General features: G+C 36.6%; 1 protein-coding gene across 2 annotated transcripts in view; it reads left to right on the plus strand.

The window, feature by feature from the left end:
- The first annotated feature begins 10,201 nt into the window (after window positions 1-10,201).
- Window positions 10,202-22,483, plus strand: part of LOC125232466 — a 107,741-nt gene continuing 95,459 nt past the window's right edge. The window contains exon 1 of one of the 2 annotated variants that reach the window (XR_007177746.1): window positions 10,202-10,439. The gene's annotated coding sequence lies outside the window, so the exon portion shown is untranslated. The remainder of the gene's footprint in view (window positions 10,440-22,483) is intronic. The other variant, XR_007177745.1, reaches the window with a different exon arrangement.

The raw sequence follows: 22,483 nt of genomic DNA on the forward strand, positions 1-22,483 counted from the left end.
CAAAAACATGAGCATCGAAGTAAAGCAAAGCAACAACATAGATTTGATGTACTCGTATTATATCTACAGATCAAACACTTAAAAATTGATAATTTAAAGAAATTAGATACTAGTATTGGATTTTACCATAGAAACAAATTTACCAAGTTTTGTACTAAATAAATCAAAAGTTGAGTATTTGTTGTTATAAGTTGAACATGCTCTAACAAGATAGGAGTTCTTTACATACCTAGTACGACAGAATGGTATTGCGAATAGAGCATTGGTTCTAGTTCGGGTGCTGGTGCACCTGTACGAAATGTTATTGATAAGATATTGCGACTCAGTCAAATTATTTAATAATTTAAATAAAAATATCACATCTTTGTGTTCTCTACGCAGCTTGAGACTTACTATACTATCACTAACAAATGATTCGAACTTGTAGTGCATCCATTTAATGAATTTATTTTGAATTCTCTCAATATGATCAATATGTACCGAATATTGAGGATTCCAAATAACGGAAGCGAACTCCAAATGTGATCTAACGAAAGCGTTATACAATAAAATAAGTGTATCTGGATCCCTGAAGTCTTTGCTCTGACGAAAAATAAAACCCAACATTTTGTATGCTTTCGACGTGATTTTATCAATGTGAGACGTGAGCTGGATCTCATTATCAATCTGAACACCTAGATCTCTAACTTCACTTACTTTATTCAGATTTGTGTTTTTGAGCTGGTAATCATAAGTGAGAGGGGAACGTTTACGAGAGAATGAGATCGTGCAGCACTTCTCGATATTAAGGTCAAGACAATTTGTAGTGCAGTAATGATCCAACCTATTTAAGTCATCTTGGAGATACACACAATCGTCTAGAGACTTCACTAAAGTAAAAATTTTCATGTCGTCGGCGAAAAGTAATACCTTGGAGTGGTGAAAGCAATCCACAACGTCATTTATAAAGATGTTGAAAAGCAAAGGCCCTAAATGCGAGCCCTGGGGGACACCTGACAGAACGGGGATGAAAGAGGATGTATGCCCTTTGACAGACACTGCCTGAGACCGATCTCGGAGGTACGACGTTAACCACCTCAACAAATCACCATGTATACCAAACGTCTTCAACTTGTGAATTAGGATATTGTGTGAGATTTTATCGAAGGCCTTAGAGTAATCCGTGTAAATAGCGTCAACCTGAAACCCTTTGTCTATTGCCTTTAATGAGAAATCTAAAAATTCTACAAGATTGGTTTCCACCGAACGTTTATTTATAAAGCCGTGTTGATTAGGAGTAAGTATGGGTCTCACCGCATTGAACAATTGGTCATAAATTATTTTCTCAAATAATTTTGGGATTGAGGACAGTTTCGATATACCGCGATAATTTTGAATATTATGCTTATTACCGCTTTTATGGATAGGTACTACAAGAGAGCGCTTCCAAATTGTTGGCATAATTCCCGATTTCATAGACAGCGAAAAAATCACCGAAATGGGAAAAGCTAATGTTTTACTACACCTTTTAAGGAATACAGGGTGGATACCGTCAGGTCCACCGCCTTTTGATTCAGCTAATGTTTTAAGGTATCGTTCTACTAAATCTGTCTGAAATGTTATATTACTGATCACATTTAAACTAGTATTAGAATCATATTCAAGGGAAGACGGGGAAACATTTGGTAACGAATTGTGTTCAAACACCGATTGAAAAAATGAGTTGAAAAGATTGGCTATAGCACAACCATCATTAGCTACATTGTCATTGAGGAAGACAGAATCGGGAATATTGTTGTTACATTTTTTAGATTTGATAAATGACCAAAAGGCTTTAGAGTTTTTTTTTATATTGTTCTCACTCCTTTCAATAAATAAAGTGTAACATGCTGCCTCTAACGATTTGACTGTAGAACGAAGCTCAGAAAAGCTATTATAATCGGACAGTCTGCCATATATTTTCCATTTTTTATGAACCTTATGTTTTTTTTAATTAATTTTATTAAATGACGCGAGTACCACACTGGATATTTATTATTATTTTTAAATAATTTGGAAGGAACGAATTCTTTAATTATAGCATTAATTTTTGAATAAAAATAATCAACTGCCTCATTAACACAAGGCGTGTTTAAAAGTGGGTCCCAGTTAATTTGGATTAGTTTAGAATTAATCAGGTCATAATCCGCAGCGAAATAACGGTAAACCGTACGCGGCGCTTCCTTTAACGGCCGTTCCCTCCAGTTGACATCAACGGTAACACAAAATACGGGGTGGTGAGTGTCTATAGGAACGAGCGGGTTAGTAGGGTATAGATCGCAATGGCAGTTAGACAGAGCTAAGTCGAGCTGCCGTCCGTTTTTGTTTGGTAGGTGGTTAAATTGTGACCAATTCGTTAAGTGCATTGCATAAAGTGAGATAGTTGAGTTATAAGGTTGTTGTGATTGGGGTTGGAGATTTTATACGTTTTAGCGTCACATTCACACGGGGCCCATATGGCTTCACCTAAATTAAAGTCACCCAATATTAAAAATAAATCGTCTGGACAATCATTGTATAGCTGTGAAATAAAATCAAAAAATAAAGACTGTGATTCTAATTGATGCTTACTTTGTGGAAAATAACATGTAAACAATTTAAGTTTGATTGTTAATGGACCTTGGGGAAAACATATATCTACACCGGTGACGTCAGCATCAAGTAGCTGAGGGAGCGAGCGCATACCGCGCGGGTCTACCCTCAGATCGCGGCGCACGGCCACCAACGTGCCGCCGCCTCGGCTTACCCCCATACTCGCACAATCTCTGTCCGTTCGGTACACATTGTATCGCGGGTCGAATAACTCGGCGTCGAAAATATTTGGAATTAACCATGTTTCTGAAATACATATAATGTCGTAATTAGAATGAATGACACTACGAAGGAAATCGCTACACTTAGTACGGAGCCCTCGGGCGTTTTGATAGTAAACACTAATTGACATAAAAAAAAGTTTGTTTAGTGATAACGGTCATGTGCTGCAAATTAAAAGTGTACAAATTAAATATAAATGGACTGTGTCGCAACAACTTGAACTGGCTTAAACGTAAAGTGTTACCTATAACTATACATAACCACAACATAATGTAGTAATAACTTAAAACATGGCTAATAGATAAGTGACAAGTGCATCGCAAAAAAGTGTTTACAATAGTGTGATTCTGATCAGCTGGTAAATATGTTATACGGAGGAACATGTAAGTATTGAATGTATCGATACATATACAAGTTAAATATACACAAACATTTAGAAGTACTGAGTAAGTGTCCTTGCTTATGTAATCTTGTTTAACGCGTCCTCAGAGGTTATATATATGATAGGAGAGGAATCAGACTTGCGTACTTGCACGGTACAATTTCTTACCCAACAATATTTATATTGTTTTTGCGTTCTTCGTATTTGAGCTTGTTTGAGTAGGTATTTATTAAAGCTGGAGAGGTGGTCGTTGACAAATATACGATTTTCGTTATTTGCAAATCCTAAATCAGAGGCCTTTAGGTTTTTTAATTTACGCACACTTGATAAGAAATCATCTTTTTTGTACCGGGCAAGAAATTTTACAATAATCGGTTTCGGTTTATTGCTGTCGGTGTCGTTCTTGACAGCCACGCGAGTGACAAAGTCGATGTCGGTGCTAACATTCAGTGGATAACCGGAGCGTTCCGCTAAGGATTTCAGTACGGCCTGCAGATTTTCGCCTCTGGTCTCAGGAATCCCATTAATTTCCCATCCCATTAATTGTTCCCTAGTTGTACTTATTTAAGTTGTTAACAAAAATGAACTCACCGTCAGTTTTGTGACGATTTTATTATTATGCATAAAATTTCTATTATAATATTGTTTTTGTATTAATTACATACATTTTAAGCAAAAATCTACATTCAGAATGTGAAAAAAGGACATTTTTAGACAGATTTTATGCTTAATTGTCGTCACAAAACTGACAACGAGTTAATTTTTGTTAACAACTTACGCTAATTGGGGGGGTCCCAAATTCTGAAAATGCCCTTTTTACCTAGACGGTGGCGCCCCTATTGTATTGTACCTACTCTTTTTTTCCCAAGCTGTATAATAAATAAATTGGGCGACAAGAAAGCTAATAGTAGCAATTTTATAAAAAAATATAGTACTTAATCTCCATTTACTCCCTATAGAATTTATTTTTAAAAGAATAAGAACTAGTAGGAAGTTGTTATATCTATCTACCAATATTGAGATTTTACAATACAATAATTGTGAGTCGATTTTGCCTTCTATAAAATATAATGTTTTTCACCACACCAACTGTTAAAGGCTTACTTTGCTATTCGAAAACAGATAGCAAAATTTCATTTTATCCACAAGAGTGCAAAGTAATTTCATACAAATTTTAACTTGATGTCATAAGCTGGCTGGTAGAATTTACCTATAAATGATGATTTTGAATCATAAATATTGAATAAATTGATGGATTTGATTTAATTTGATGTTTTATAGTTAGTATTTTGTTCGTGTTGGTGTGGTGAAAAATTTTGTGTTTCACTCGGTGGCAAAGTTTGTTTAACCTTCGTGCCTTAAAACCCTCGCAACGCTCAAGATTCCACTTTTTGAACCACTCGCTGCGCTCGCGGTTCAATATAGGAATCTTTCGCTTGCTCGGGTATCAATATTGGCACGTGCGGCTAAACAACTACTTTGCCCCCTTGTAAAACAAATAACTATTTTTTTGACATGTTAAGTTAAAAAATGTTAACATATTTCTTGTAATGAACTGGAGACATGTTGAAGACAACGGTTGACAACTTGATGCTAAAATTAAGTAATTATTAATACAAGAAAATGTTATTATATTAGCCTTAAAAACAATCGTAATTAACATTTTATATATCTACTTTTTTATTTTCAAAGTCACTCATTAAGTAAATATACTTAGAATTAGGCTAAATTAATTACAAAAATGTTATGGTATTTATTTAAATAAATATACACAATAATAAAAATTTCTGCTCTGTTTTGCTTCAAAAAATCCCTTATTTTCAATATTAGAACTTAATGATGTTAATTTTAAGGCAATAATGTTATATTATTTATTATTATAATATAACCATAATGTACAACAAAATTAGTCCAGTCCAGGTTGCTCAAAATTATAATAAAAGTTAAATCAATAAGTAGTATTTTTTTTACCTTTGTAGCATACTTAGTTAAATACGCTAGTTTCCTATACTTAAAATAAAATATTTTATGCAGTGCGCGGTGCACGAAATAAAGCACCACATAATTAGAAGAAAAATATAGCAGAAGTTATGTTTAAACATAATTCTATTTAATAAGTCAAAGAGAAAGATATAAAGTAAGTAAATGAATTGACCGTGACCTCCTCAGTATTTCATAGTAATTCTATATTAGCAAATCGTTTTGACAATTGTTAAAAAGAAGCTGATTTGACTAGTAGGCAACTAGCCCATATGTATTGCCTAGGTATATTTCCGGCTTATGGAAAAAGAAGCACACTAAAAAAAACAGTTATTTAGAGTGACAATAAAAGGAAAACGCAATATTAATAATAGCGCCATCTGTGAATGAGCTCCGAAAACTACTAGCGCTCTATACTCGTACTGCAAGAACAACAACAATGTTACGCCCGTTCGTACAATAATACGGGGCTTATACACTAGATGGCATTCCTCAGCCTATTTTCTTTTTAGGGTTCTGCACCAAAAAGGTACGAAAGTCCGTCCGTCCGTCTGTACTGTATAGGGGTAGGGGTGGGTTATGGTAAATATCACCAAAGATCACCTGGGGGGGGGGAGGGGTATAAAATAAGCCAAAAACGTATGACCGGTATGACGTGATTAATGGGCGCCCCCTTATGATAGATAGATAGATACTTAGATAGATAAGTCATTTATTTGGCAAACTGCAAACACACACAATACAATACTTACAATCGATATCGATATAAATTATGCTATCGATATAAATTTGGAATAGTTATAAAATTATTAACTTCTACAAATTGAAAGTTTTTTATTTTATTTTTTAATAGAAAGATAGAAAATGTTTTTTTTTGCAATTACGCTAATTGGGGGGTCCCAAATTCTGAAAATGCCCAGGTATAGCATACAGTTTATTTTTTTCTTTTGTTTCAAGGCCCACCCGGTTCCTTTTGCCCTCACTAGCACGGAAACACGTGTATTGTCCTTTAATACCAGCGGGTAAAAAGTAATTTGACGTTGAATAAAGTCAAATTAACTGATTTAAAATTGATAAAAGTAGGAGAATCTAGTAATAAAGATGATTTACCACCCGTGCAACAACTGGAAGCGGTGATAAACGCATTTTTTTCGTTGTAGTTTCCTCGCTATAGTGAGGGGAAAAGTTTTGTGTTACACTCGTGTGCAAATGTATTTTACTTCTCGAGTGTTAAAAAACTCGCAAGTTCATGATTCTATTCCACACTAGGCGTTAAAATACAACTTTAGATATCTATCTCTATCGCGCTTGCGTATTGGCGCGACAGAGCCAGCGGCGTATCGCTTTCGTTTGGCGTCGGAGAAATGCCATTCGGCTACGGGGCCAGGTAGCCTAAGTACATACCAGGACAGCAATACAATGCTATTCATAAATATAAGATGCTAGTCTACTTCCTATAGCATTTGATGCACAAAGGATGCGCTTACCTCACTGCACTCGGTATGCAAATGATATTTATAGCGTTACCTAACAGCTTCATTTATGTACCTACTACCAAGGTATGCAATACAATTGCATTAGTTTTAACATTGATGCATAAATAAGTAAATTATAAACAAAAATTGTAAAAAATGTCACACAAACTTTTTACCGGTCTGGCTCAGTCAGTAGTGACCCTGCCTGCTAAGCCGCGGTCCTGGGTCCGAATCTCGGTAAGGGCATTTATTAGTGTGATGAGCACAGATATTCGTTCCTGAGAATCCTGAGTCATGGATGTTTTCTATGTGTATAAGTACTTATGTATTTATCTATTTAAATATGTATATCCTCGCTTAGCACCCATAGTACAAGCTTTGCTTAGTTTGGGGCTAAGTTAATCTGTGTAAGGTGTCCCCAATAATTATTTATTTATTTCATGCATGGTGTGTGACGCATGTGATGCGAAGGGACGAAAGTCATATGACGAGAAAAGTATTACGAATGAAGAACCTCATTCATTTGATAAAATAAGTATTTTGAAAATTATTAATTTTATCTTTTAGTTAAACTGCTATTTTTCAATTTTACTAAACATTAAAGAATATTTTTTTCATTCTTAGTTTCAAAATATTTCACTAGGGTAAAAGACCCGATTAGTGACACTTAATTTTTCGTCGGATTACCAATTTGTCACTATTTATAATCTGTAAACATTTTCGACTGATTTTGAAACTTGGAATAAAAAAATGATGCATTTGTATGATGGTACCTAAATGATGCAAAACATACGACTTTAGTTTTGATCAAAATGAGTAGACAGGTGATATGATTGATACTGAAACGTTTTTAGCTTTTTCATCACACTCTCACAGTAAACGTGCAATTGCACGCAGGCGGAGCGGAAGTAATAGAAAAATCGTTCTCCCTAGGGAGTTATGAAATTTATAGTAAGGTAACGGACCCAATCATGGACACTTTAAGATAAAATTTTGCCTATTTTTGAAATTTCACAGATACTCTTAAAAATTCTACCGCTAAGCGTGTTAAAACTTGAATGTCATTATCCTTCTTTTACATTGCAAGCTTCTTGCAGAATATCTATTCTCCTATTGGGTTCTTCATAGTTAACAAATTAAAACGAGATGTTTTTTTCTCCAATCATGGACGGAGAACACTCCATTAATGCATCCCCCTTTATGGACAGTGAAAAAAGTTTAAAAAATTTGCTTTTAAAGCCAACTGATACTCAATGAGTCAATTTTATATACCCCAAATAAAATTAGTTTGGGTTATTTTAACATAGGATTGTTTCTTGTAAATTCTGGTTTCGTAAATTGTTCCTTGTCCATCATAGGATACGCAGTTTTCCGGTTCCAGTTATAGACACTCGCAAAATAACACAATTTATTTATATCTTTGGAGCAACAAACTAGTATGTTTCATACCTTATCTCATGCTAATGCAGTAAGTAAAACTCATTCAAGTTTACACCGAGTATTATTTTTTTATTATTTTATACATGAACTCAACTCTCTTAGCAACATTACTAAGAATTCGTCCTGATATTTTTTTACTAAACTGTAAACTGATGACTTTTATCTTGCCGCCAAATCCTTCAGAAATAACCGAAAATAAACAAATATAACAAATATGTATATGTACGAGTACATACATATATCGCTCCGGTGACACCTGCCGAATTCTACGCCTTGGTAGACGACGCAATAAAGCCTCAACGTAACGTCGTCACCTAAATCTAGTTAAATTTATTTTGTTATCTTATTTTGTCTTAATGTGTTTATTTTTTTCTTTGTATTTTTATACTTTTTTAGTTTCGTAGTCCTTTGGTTTTTTACTGTTATGCCGTGTCACTTATTTGAATAAAAAATAAATAACTATAGCAAATGTGCAATCAAACTTCAAACTATGAACTCAGTGATTCAATCAAAATCCTGCTCAAAATAGTGAACGGGCGCATATTTGACGATGAATTCGTTGCCATGTGGTTTTCATCAGCAATACAAAGTTTCCAGTTGCAACTGCTGCCAAATTACCTACTATTTAAGCTAATCCTGATTTCGAAGAGGCAGATAAAACCCTTTACGTAGGTATATATATGACATGACAATAAGTAAGTAACTTATTACAGCAATTCCCAAAAAGTTGGAACATTTGGATCAGGTCTTCCATATTGATAAAAATTGGTAGGCTAGAGGTTTCCGAAAATGATTTTTTGATATTATTAATATTTTCGGAAATAATCGCTCCAAAAGTAAAAAAAATGTGTCTAACTTTTGAACCATAAGTTTAAAAAATATGAAAAAGATCACAAAAGTAGAACTTTATTAAAACTTTCTAGGAAAATTATTTTGAACTTGATAGGTTGAACAGTTTTTGAAAAACATACGGGAAACTACGGAACCCTACACTGAGCGTGGCCCGACACGCTCTTGGCCGGTTTTTTTAGGATTAGAAAAGTCGTGCGATTGTCGTCGTGTGACTTTTGGGATTGACAAAATAACTCCCTTCAGTGGATTTTATTTAGAAAAGTGGTGATAGACAGTATTCGTATACTATTAAGTATGCTTAAAGGAAAACGAGTGCTTTATTTTAGACTGATAACTTGATAAACTATTGACCTTACTTAACATTGATGGAAAGTAAGGAGCAAGCATAAGATGGTGTTCATAATTATGTTCATTCTATTCTAATCTAAGGCAAGAGTGCCTTAAAGGCACTGACAACTTTCCTTGAAAATTTGCACAAAAAAGGGTTTCATGACGAGGCAAATCCTTTCATGCGGACAAATTGATTCCGTGCCTGAACCAGGTCCGGGTCTTTATGTTCCAGAAGGTATTTCTCACTTTGTCAAGTTCAGATCCACGTTCAACTATAAAGATTCCAATGGACGCACTCTTGTAAATTGACCTCCTCGGTCCACTTAGTGCTTATGTACGTACATGTGAAGAAATACTCACGCATAGCGCTGTATACAGTTCCAGAAACTAATATTATGATTTATTACAATTGTTCCTACAGTAACGTTTGACCAAAGCCGCATCGTCATAATTGCTGTTATCTAGGCTTTATCTCGCTTAAATCAGTAAAGTAAACAAATAGACCGTGATAAAACTAAAGTAGTAGATATCCCTGTGGGTTTGGTGCAGACATGGACTTATAAAAAACACGGTTAAGCCTCTTAATTCACATCTAGTCAGTCAGTTGGCGATCATCTTTTTCAAGGTCAATGAATGACTTTTGTTTATCCATAAATCTTTCTGATTTTTAAGCTTCTTTGTGTTTTGGAATGAATTCATTCTAATTGAAATTGGAGATAAGGTTTGGCGTAAACACTCCGTTGTATGTGACATCGCTGCTATAGTAGAAATAGTGTAAATAACTATAATTTCCACATACAGCACTCCTCTAGGTGCCTGACGGTGACGATCGTCACGTTTGGGCAAGTAAGAGGCTTCTTTAGTTAACTTTCTAGAACTCCAGATCAAAGTTTTGTGGTGAATCGAAAGACGCCAGCGCCTGCGCTCTCATCACAACCTAACATAATGACATAATTGGCGGGGAGCGAGCGAGGGGGCCGCGGCGGGACGCATGCGCGCGTTTGGCGGCCAAGGTCGAGGCCGCGATTCCGCCGCGCGCCGCCGCGCCGGCCGGTGTCGAGCTAACGCCATTTTGAAATATCAAAAAGGCTAAAATACGCAAAAACGACGCGAGTGCATCTCTAACTACTAACTATGGACGCAGAAAGGTAACGTAACTTTAATACGCACAAATTTAACATGTCAAACCCATTTATGTGTCCGATCGATATTGTATAATGTTTGTAATCAGTCTGTAGCTAGGTACCTAGGTGTATCTTTTTGCGTCAGATGACTGTTTTGCTGGCTAAAACGCACTGTGTGTACCTACTTGTGAGCTGAGAGCGTCATTTGTTTGATGTGCAGGCCAGTCGGTTTTAGTGCCCAGGTTCTAGCATTTCAGTTTTAGTCAAAATGGAGGTCTAAAGTTTTAGGCACGTGAGTCAGATTTCAGTGAGACGCAGTTTATGGATCGTTATTTACTTGCACTCTTGTTTGCTCATTTCCAACGTTGGGTATTTCAAGCGCTAAGTTTTGTACTTTTAATCTTTTTTTTTTTAATGTGTCTTATGTGTCCTTTCCTTCATTTGCAATGACGACCTTTTTCAAAATTTCTGTAGGAGTTTCTTCAATATTTCCATCATCTTATGGAACGTGTAGCATGAGGACCCTACTGTGACGGAAAGTCACAAATGACTGGCCCACCTCACGTCGCATATAATTTTGAGCGTCTTTGAGGTGTGCGTCATCGCGTCAAGCGAGCGTCGGGCAATCCACCTTTTTTTGCAACTCCGCAGACCAGTAATTTTATTGTACCCTGTCGGAATGTACTCGTGTATCAGATCATACAATTCAGATAATTTTAATAATAGGGCTTTATCGAGCGTTCTGGTCTAGCTCAAATAAGTGTACTCACTCCTACAAACTCCAGTAAGGGGTTTTGTCAGTCGTGGGTATTTTTTATGCATTTGTAATTTTGTATTTGATACAATATTGTTGATCACTATTGGTATATATATTTTGAAGCGCTGGTGGCCTAGGTAAGAGCATGGGACTTTCGATCCGGAGGTCGCGGGTTCGAACCCGGCTCGTACCAATGAGTTTATCTGAATTTATGTGCGAAATCTCATTTGATATTTACCAGTCGCTTTTCGGTGAAGGAAAACATCGTGAGGAAACAGGACTAATTCCAATAAGGCCTAGTTACCCTTCGGGTTGGAAGGTCAGATGGCAGTCGCTTTCGTAAAAACTAGTGCCTACGCCAAATCTTGGGATTAGTTGTCAAAGCGGACCCCAGGCTCCCATGAGCCGTGGCAAATGCCGGGATAACGCAAGGAGGATGATGAGATATTGTTGATCACTAGAAAACAAACCTTCTTGCTCACAATAGGACTAAGTCAGCCTGTGTGAGAATTTTCTGTATAAATAAATAAATATTTATATTTTATTTAAAAATGATCACCACAGCCGACATCGGGAAACTTTCGGCTTCTACTTTTAATTTGTGAACAAAAACAAACACCTGATCCTTCGTGACTCATACCTAAGTGGAATTGTACTTTATCCCCAAACATAATATACATATCGACATGTGTATGGTTTATGTTTATGGTACCTTTTGTAAATTTGATGAAAAACGTTAGGTGACATCTATGTACTATTGATCCTAAAGTACCTAGTCTACCTACGCATTGAGTCTGAAACTAGTTAGAAAGGAAACCTAATTAGATCCCTAATTCCCTACATTTCTTAATGAAGAATCTTATTCTTACTTGAATAAAATTGTAAACGGGACTTAATCGCGTATAATGTAAATATATAAAAATAGTTTAAAAATTTAGTATTTCTACGTATCTACACGGACGGATACTATTAAATAAAAGCAATAGTGCTCAGAGTGACAGTTATCGGCTGATTTACCCTATCTTTTTATGCTTCAGAATTTACCTATCTAGAGAAAAGGCGGCCACAGGCGGAAGTCGGATTCGGATTCTCGTACAGAGTGTCAATATTTTTTTTCGCGTTAACTTGGAAGTTTTTTTACAATTTTAAGAAAGTACCTAGCTGTAGGTCTGAGTGGTTTTCATTTCAAGCCACTACCTCCACACGAACAACGAAGCGATCCTTTAAGCGACTCCGTAAAAAAGTTATGAAAAAATAAGTCTAAACTTAAAAACATATTTTGCAAATTTACGAAATTTATTTTAAATTATTTTATTGAGCCTCAAATCTTATGCTTAGATTCTTATTAGTCTTTCTTTACTTGAAATATGAAAAAATACGTCTTGATGTAATAAGTTAAGCAATAAAGTGAGACTGTACATCACCTGCAGTTGTAGAAACTTTAATTACTATCATTAGGGTTCCGTAGTCAACTAGGAACCCTTATAGTTTCGCCATGTCTGTCTGTCCGTCCGTCCGTCCGTCCGTCCGTCCGCGGATAATCTCAGTAACCGTTAGCACTAGAAAGCTGAAATTTGGTACCAATATGTATATCAATCACGCCAACAAAGTGCAAAAATAAAAAATGGAAAAAAATGTTTTATTAGGGTACCCCCCCTACATGTAAACTGGGGGCTGATATTTTTTTTCATTCCAACCCCAACGTGTGATATATTGTTGGATAGGTATTGAAAAATGAATAAGGGTTTGCTAAGATTGTTTTTTGATAATAATAATATTTTCGGAAATAATCGCTCCGAAAGGAAAAAAAGTGCGTCCCCCCCCTCTAACTTTTGAACCATATGTTTAAAAAATATGAAAAAAATCACAAAAGTAGAACTTTATAAATACTTTCTAGGAAAATTGTTTTGAACTTGATAGGTTCAGTAGTTTTTGAGAAAAATACGGAAAACTACGGAACCCTACACTGAGCGTGGCCCGACACGCTCTTGGCCGGTTTTTTTTATTTTAACTACATTCTGAAATTAAATAATTCTTACATAACCTCATGGGTCGATGTCAAGTTGCAAAAAAATTAAAAACGAATCCTGATATCAATTATGCAATATATTGCACTTGACTATACAAATATCACAAAACACAGGTCTATGCGTGCGTGTGTGCGCACCCCCCTATGTAGGTCATGGGATGCTGCGAGGGAGGGGGAGGGGGTATCTCCGAGGGAGATTTCACTATCGATCGACCGCCCACACACACATACAAACCAAAAAGGGCGTAACTGAGTTCGTACGATAATACAACGTTACGACGTTCTGAATTCAAAATGGCGGATAAGGTAAAGTTAAAATGGCGTAAGTTGGGAACTATTAGGGGGTGGTTTAGAATTTTTGGATAGTGAATAAATCGGGGAGGGTTATAATGGTTTGCTACCTGCGTTTTTTGTTGACACAATAGGCGTAGTTTTAGTTGTTTTGAGTAAATAATGTGAGATGGTATCGTGGCTTGTGCGTATTATTATTTAATATTGATAATTTCGTTCCGGATTGCTTAGGTTTTTTTTGTAAATTTTTATTTTATTTATGATACATACATTGCCATCGTGTATTTTATGGCATCAGTCCAATTCGAAATTTAAGCAAGGTCTAAAATTACATTTTGATACGATATGGATTAGATGTCGGTATAAAAAAAATGTATCCTATCTAGAGCTAATATGTGATGTAAATTAAAATTCGAGTCGAGCAAACCTACCTTTAATACGACTCACCTTAAATAGTTGTACATACTTATTATCCTATTAATATAGTATTATTTCTTTTATCAAACTAACAGCGTCGCGCCATATTTAGTTAGCCGTGACCACGATGCTTGTAACTGCGTCGAAATATCGGGAGCTCGACAAAAACAAAATGGTAACCACGGCCTATATCCCGGTCAATACATATGCCTATTGAAACTAAGCGTGTCATTCAAAACTCTTACATTATAGCAACTTGTATAACCTGTGCGTATCGCTGTCTTTACCACCGATAAAGTCACCCTCAGCATTGTAATAAAGGTCAAAGTTTACGTAACTTAATATACTCGGTCCGTACCGTCGTAATTATTCTCCCTTATCGACTACTGACCATGTACCTTTTTTGTAAACATCCACATATCACATACATGCAATGACTTACCCCTTATTCATAAAAAAAGTTACAGATTAATAAAAAAATGTTTTGTCCCTTTCTGTCATGTTTACTTATGTATTTATGAGAAAGGGACAAAACGCTTTTCAAGTCACGCTTGTCAATTCAGTAACATTTTTATAAGGGGGTTAGGCCCTGTTAGGCCGTCTTTGAAGCTTTACCGCATATGGCTTTTTGGCCAAAACACGTAGACCTAGGTGCCTAGCTTGGTTTTTTTTTATTATTATTATAAATGTGGGCTTACTCTTGGCCACAGACTAGCCAAAGGCAAAGACGTGGCCTACGATTGTTATTAACTTTAATTCAATGTGCTGTAACCTATAACATATTTGTTTACCTGTTAGTGTAAGTTGGTTGATAATAAATGATTATTTAAAGTCACATACAGGTCGAACGCGATTAATTAACATTATTTTACCTTTTTTCCCAACGTTAATATCGGGGTAGTATCTAGGTTAATATCGGGTAGTTTAGTAGTGTATTACATCTCCGGTGACACATTGCTGGGACGTCAGTCTTCCGCGACCACGGCCAGTGCAACCTGGCCGAAACGTTGGGAAAAAAGGTATAATAATGTTAATTAATCGCGTTCGACCTGTATACCGTGACTTTAAATATTCGTACAAAGCGCGAGAACTTAAAGTGTAATCTTATACTTTTAAACGAGCAATTCTTGTATATTTTTTTTATTTATTTATATATACCGACGATCTCGGAAACCGCTCTAACGATTTCGCTGAAATTTGTTATGTGGGGGTTTTCGGGGGTGAAAAATCGATCTAGCGTAGCCTTAGATCCCGGAAAACGCGAATTTTCGAGTTTTCATGAGTTTTTCTTTCGCGTTAGTAAACGTAAAATATGGTCGTTAATTTCGATTTATCGATTCCTCTTAGCTCAGTCGTACGATGTCGGTCTAATGTACGCAGATAGATGTAGGTGTCAGGGTTTCGGATCCCGGCCAGAAATTAAGTTTTTGTTTTTTGTCTTTTTTTTTGTTTTTGTATTTATAAGAGTTTTTTTTATCTAAAGACGTGATATATTAAAATAGAACCGAGCGAAGCTCGGACGCCCAGATATTAAATGATTAAATGCGTTCGAACTTCAAAGTAACTCGAGCAACAAAATATAAAGTTAATTTTGGTAAAAGAAAAGAGATTCCCGCGGGTTTCTGTCACAGACTCCATTTGATGATTCCATTTGAGTTATGCAATCAATGGATTATAAATACAGCGACGGCATTTTTCATATAATGTACTGAATACCATTCCGATATGAATGATAAATGGAGGCATGTATGACAAGACAATAACTAAATTATTCTATTTATTACTGTTATGGGTAACTCCAATGAACTTGAAGCTAATAGATGACCTAGCTGAGATATTTATTGGTAAGTTAGCTAGTTATGTATTTATAAAAGTTTTTGCTTTACCTAAAGTATTCTAAATAGATGCATATTCAAATTCTGAAGACCTTCATACCGACCATAGTTCGCAGTAAGTAGTAAAGTAGGTAAGGTCAATACGGTTAAGTGCGTCATAAGGAGAAGTGTGTCTGGCCTATTTAAACCAATGATCAGTGTTTATTGAGAGTTCATACTTTTACCACTAACCGTAAATAGCAAGTAGCAAAAGTACGAACTCGCAAAAACACCTGTGACTATGAGTAAAACGGTCAAATGTGAAGGCCAGACACACGTACCCTTATGACACACTTACCCGTATTGACCTTAAGTATGTAATTTTTTTTTAGTTGTAAGATACTGAACTTAGGTGTGAAATTGGATATATTTATTGCTATTTTTTATGGGATAGGAGGCAAACGAGCAGACAGGTCGCCTGATGGTAAGCAATCACATGCCGCCCATGGACACCCGAAACACCAGAGGTCTTGGAGGTGCGTTGACGGCCTTTAAGATGGGTGTAAGCTCTTTTCTTGAAGGTTTGAAGGTTGTATCGGTCCGGAAATACCGCAGGCGACAATTCATTCCACAGTTTAGCTGTGCGGGGCGGGAAGTTTCTGGAGAAACGCACAGTTGAGGACTGCCAGCCATCTAAATGATGGAGATGGAAATGTTGTCGCGTAGGGCGATGGCGGAAAATGGCGGTAGGGATTAATCCGAACAATTCCTCGGAGCACTCCCCGTTATATATGCGATAGAAAATGCAGAGCGAGGCCACATCTCTTATCAATTTACATAGATAATAGATACTTATCTACAATTTAACAAAATAAGTATGAGAAAATCTACCCCAAGTTCTATTGTACAACTTTAAAATTTCTTCAGCATCTTACGTAGTTTCATAATAAGCGTAAGGAGAAAACGCAACGATATTTCTGACGCAAGTTTAACGTACTATGACGTCACGGTACTGCCAAATACGTCACTACTTGCGATCTTTACTTTACGTGGGTTCCACTTAGTACAACAGTCAGCAACACAGCTGTGAATACAGACAAAGTGCCAAGAATATGTATACAGAACTTTACTGCCTGTACATTAAGGTGTGTATACATATACTAACTAACCTAACATTAAGTAAAACTGTCAACCGGTTACATTGTAACTTACAACTTATGTTTTTGGTCCCCGCGATACAGGCTTGCCTAGTGCGGGTACTAAAGTTAATCATGTAGAAATGTATAACCTAGTGGTAATAAATATGTTTCATTTTTTTTTTCATAAGTATTTTTGGCACCTTGGTGGCTAGCCGAATGGCACAATCGCTCACGAAACGCTCACGAAACGAAGCGCTAGTAGATATCTATCTCTATCGCGCTTGCGTATTGGCGCGACAGAGCCAGCGGCGTATCGCTTTCGTTTGGCGTCGGAGAAATGCCATTCGGCTACGGGGCCTTGTCTGTATCCACAGCTGTGTTGTTGACTGTACAACGCTTCAAAAACTAACAGATCAACAAATAACCTAACGTAAATAAAATTAAACTTTTGGAAAACCCCCGACCGCGACATAGTGGACCGATTTTCATGAAACATGGCTAAGAACACTCCCAACTAACTCGGCTTTTAAACAAAAAAAAAACTTAATCGAAATCGGTTCATCCGTTCGGGAGCTACGATGCCACAGACAGACACACACACAGACAGACAGACAGACCGACACGTCAAACTTATAACACCCGGTCGTTTTTGCGTCGGGGGTTAATAATTTTGTCAATTTTTAGGGTTCCGTACTTCCGTAGTCAACTAGGAACCCGTATAGTTTCGCCATGTCTGTCTGTCCGTCCGTCCGTCCGTCCGTCCGTCAGTCCGCGGATAATCTCAGTAACCGTTAGCACTAGAAAGCTGATATTTGGTTCCAATATGTATATCAATCACGCCAACAAAGTGCAAAAATAAAAAATGGAAAAAAATGTTTTATTAGGGTAGGGGGGGTCCCCTACATGTAAAGTGGAGGCTGATATTTTTTTTCATTCCAACCCCAACGTGTGATATATTGTTGGATAGGTATTAAAAAATGAACAAGGGTTTGCTAAGATCGTTTTTAGGGTTCCGTACCTCAAAGAGGAAAAACGGAACCCTTATAGGATCACTCGCGTGTCTGTCTGTCCCTCTGTCACAGTCGATTTCTCCGAAACTACTAGACCGATTTACTTGAAATTTGGCACACGTATGTAAAAAAGTGGCCCAAAGACGGACATGTAATATAATTAAATGAAATTAAACGAAATTTAATCATAGGGGCCACTTTTGGGGGGTAAAATTGAAAATTAAAAATCAAAGTTATTAGAACTATATTGTGCTACATATCAAATGAAAGAGCATTTTATAAGCATCTCAAATATATTTTTTTTATAGTTTTTATTTTGGTAATTTAGAAGTAATTTAAGAAAATAAGCAAAAAATGACAATTCCCCCCTTATCTCCGAAACTACTTAGCGTAAAATTTTCAAATAAATACACGAGATAGCCCTCTACCTGTAGATTACAGGAAAACCTATTAGAAATCTACGGTCAAGCGTAAGTCAGACTTAAGAGAAAAAACTCAAATTGAGATTTTTCACTCACTGCCGCTGCAAGTACTTACTAAATGTTTTGAAATTTTGTGAGCGCCATGGACAGGTAGAAAGAAATTCATTTCTGTTCAGAAATTGTTAAAAATTTTAAGCATTTACCAAAATGACTTAAGTTCCTACTAAAAAAGAGGCGCTTACGACTGTTTAGAACTGCACTGACCATAATATTGCCCTAATAGGTCCAAAAAATGGTGTATATATACGAAAACAAAAAAATTGTGCCACCGACAACCAAAATCTGAAGTCTATTTGCTCTATCTCTTATAGTTTCCAAAATATACGCAAAATCTTTAAAGTACAAATCTAGTGTACGTTGCCAATGTTGCCATCACATGTCGTCAGGCGCTCATGACCTTTTTGTATGGAAATGTCGAAATCCGACTCGCACTTTACCGATTTTCATAGAAAGTTGTGTTTTATTATAGTTTTGAAGGAGGTTTCTTATTTTTAACCACCAACGCAAAAATATTATAATAATAATAGGTTTGACGCTTGACATGTCTGTCTGGCATCATAGCTCCCAATCGATTTTGATTTAGTTTTTAATGTTTAAGGTGAATTCGTCGAGAGTTTTTTTTTGTACCATTTTTATTGCCACCTACGGGCAAACATGCATACGGTCCGCCTGATGGAAAGCGGTGACTGTTACATATGGACGCCTGCCACTCAAGGAGTGGCACATGTGCGTTGCCGACTCGACTCATTAGAAACTTGTACAAACCTGTACTTAGAAGGGGCCTGGGTGCCAACGACTCAAAGGACCGAAGGAAGGAGGAGGAAGGAAGGAAGGAGTACCGCACCCTCGTTGAGCTCTGGCTGCCTTACTCACCGGCAGGAACACAACAATGAGTAAAGTCTAGTGCTACTTGATTGCGGTCTTTTGTAAAGCGGAGGTATTAGACTCTGCTCTACCTTAGAGTATATTCAATTTAGTATTAGAGTTATCAGTCAAGAAATTTAAATGCAGCGCCATCTATTATTAGTTTCGACAACTTTTCATGTGACTTTCCATGCCTAAAGGTTCGCACAAGTCTCAAGTCGCGTAAATTACTTAGTAAATTTTGCCGAGAGACGGCGCTAAATACAATAATACTCATTAGAGTACCTATACTTCTAGTCAAAGACATATATAACTCCGTATAGACAGATAAAGTCTAAGAATAAAACGTAACTGGGTAATTCCATGTAACAGAGTAATGTAAGTGACCAATTATTTGCATGTTTTTTTATTCATGGTGCTAATTTAAATATCAATATATCTAAGGATTAAAAGTAGGCTTATCTAGAGATAAATTAAGATTTCAATTTGCATCATAAATAAAAAAACATGCAATGAAGTGGTCACTTACATTACAGTTACGTGGAATTGCCATACTTACCTCAGTACCACACAGAAGAAGGGCTCCGCTAGATGGCGCTAATATTAATATTAACACGCTTTTATTAGGTCGTCGTGTATGTAACTAACTATGTAATGGAATCTACGGAGGCTAATTTAACCATCTTCCAAGGATCGTAGCGTAATGATAATTGGCAGCTGTATGTAGTTCTGATGACAGTACAATAATATGGTACTGTTGAACTGATCTGATGATGGAGCCGGAAGATATGAACTGGAACTACATGATGGAACATCGTATCATAGCTGTTTTTGGGTTTCTTAGAAAATTCTTGTAATGAACTTTGACTACGATTAGGTTTCAAGGTCTGATGATGGAGCCGGAAGATATGAACTGGAACTACATGATGGAACATCGTATCATAGCAGTTTTTGGGTTTCTTAGAAAAATCTTGAAATGAACTTTGACTACGATAAGGTTTCAAGGTCTGATGATGGAGCCGGAAGATATGAACTGGAACTACATGATAGAACATCGTATCATAGTAGTTTTGGGTTTCTTAGAAAAGTCTTGTAATGAACTTTGACTACGATTAGGTTTCAAGGTCTGATGATGGAGCCGGAAGATATGAACTGGAACTACTAAAAAGATCAACGTAGTATTTAAAATAAGTTGGGATAGGGTTTTCTTGAGACCCGTAAGAGCAAATAAAGGCGGGCTCAGGGGCGATCGAAGCCCCCCACAAAAAAGACAGATCAACGTAGTATTTAAAATAAGTTGGGTTAAGGTTTTCTTGTGACCCTCCAGGGGAAATAAAGGGGGGGCTCGGGGGGCGAAGCCCCCCGCAAAAAAGAAAGATCAACGTAGTATTTAAAATAAGTTGGGTTAGGGTTTTCTTGTGACCGTTCAGAGTAAATAAAAGGGGGGGGGGGGGGCTCGGGGGCGAAGCGCCCCGCAAAAAAGAAAGATCAACGTAGTATTTAAAATAAGTTGGGATAGGGTTTTCTTGTGACCCTTAAGAGCATATAAAGGAGGGCTCGGGGGGCGAAGCCCTCCGCATAAAATAAACATCAACGTAGTATTTAAAGTAAGTTGGGATAGGGTTTTCTTGTGACCCTGAAGAGCATGAATAAGGGGGCTCGGGGGCGAAGCCCCCGCATAAAAGAAAGATCAACGTAGTATTTAAAATAAGTTGGGAAAGGGTTTTCTTGAGACCCTTAAGAGCATATAAAGAGGGCTCGGGGGCGAAGCCCCCGCATAAAAGAAAGGTCAACATAGTAGAGAATGCCTTAAAGCATAAGTCCGCCTTTTGTACTGCAAGATTTTCTTTTATCACTGCTTCCAGTAGTTCCACAGGTGGTAAATGATCTTTATTACTAGATTCACCTACTTTTATCAATTTTAAAGCACTAGTGGATAAAATGCGTTTTTACCCGCTGGTATTAAAGGAGAAAACACGTGTTTCCGAGCTAGTGAGGGGAAAAATTCAATGTTGGCTGCTCGCGTGCGGTCCGTTTGTTAATGTAGGTAAGAATTTAGAATGGCGTCATTTTGTGAACATCAAAGGAGTGAGCCTTCTGTACTTGTACTATTATATACATATATACATATATTCTGTGACAAAACTAACAACATGTGTTCCAAGTACAACCTTCGAAATGCCGGAAAGTTAGTAAGTATCGACCGTAAATTGGCGAAATCCAATTTACGGTCAAATTAACACATGTGATGGACCCTGCCGTCTATAATAAATTGCCGCAATATGTGGTTGAAGCGCCTAGTGTGCCGGACTTTAAGTACCTATCGCTTAAAAAATTGGCTGGTCGAGCACCCGTTCTACACTTATGACAATTTTTTTATTACCTAATTAGAAAAATATTTTTGTGCATTTTTTATGTGAATATTGCCTAACTTTTTGTAATTTCAATCTTCTGTCTATTTATTCTCTAAGTATTATTGTTGTATGAATATTATTTTTTTAAATCAAATCTTGACGTGTAAAATGGCGTTGAATGAATAAATGAATATGACAATGAGTAGTATGATTATTTTAACCATTGAAAGTTTGTACGGAACCCTCGGTGGGCGAGTCCGACTCGCACTTGGCCGGTTTTTTGATAATATTAATATTTTCGGAAATAATCGCTCCTGAAGGAAAAAAAAGGGCGTCCCCCCCTCTAACTTTTGAACCATATGTTTAAAAAATATGAAAAAAATCGCAAAAGTAGAACTTTATAAATACTTTCTAGGAAAATTGTTTTGAACTTGATAGGTTCAGTAGTTTTTGAGAAAAATACGGAAAACTACGGAACCCTACACTGAGCGTGGCCCGACACGCTCTTGGCCGGTTTTTTATAACTGCGCACATAACCGCTACACTACTTATATTATAAGCGATTTAATCCGTTTCCATAGTTTTATTTCATGAGTAACCATCGCGGTAACCGAAGGCAATATTTTTTATAACTAGTTAGTTAGATAATTATGGGTACAATTTATCTTGGTCAAAACGATTCAGACGGCTTACTTGCCATGAACTAGGTCCAATGTGGTACTTCCCAGTTCCTATATAACACTTTAAGTTCTCGCGCTTTGCACACATATTTAAAGTCACATACAGGTCGAACGCGATTAATTAACATTATTTTACCTTTTTTCCCAACGTTTCAGTTCCTAATGAACACAAGTTAAATTATAATCTACTGAAAATATTTCAATTGTGCTGTCTTAAAGTAGCTGGTTCGA

This window comes from Leguminivora glycinivorella, chromosome 13 (genome assembly GCF_023078275.1).
Source record: "Leguminivora glycinivorella isolate SPB_JAAS2020 chromosome 13, LegGlyc_1.1, whole genome shotgun sequence".
Lineage (NCBI taxonomy): Eukaryota > Metazoa > Arthropoda > Insecta > Lepidoptera > Tortricidae > Leguminivora > Leguminivora glycinivorella.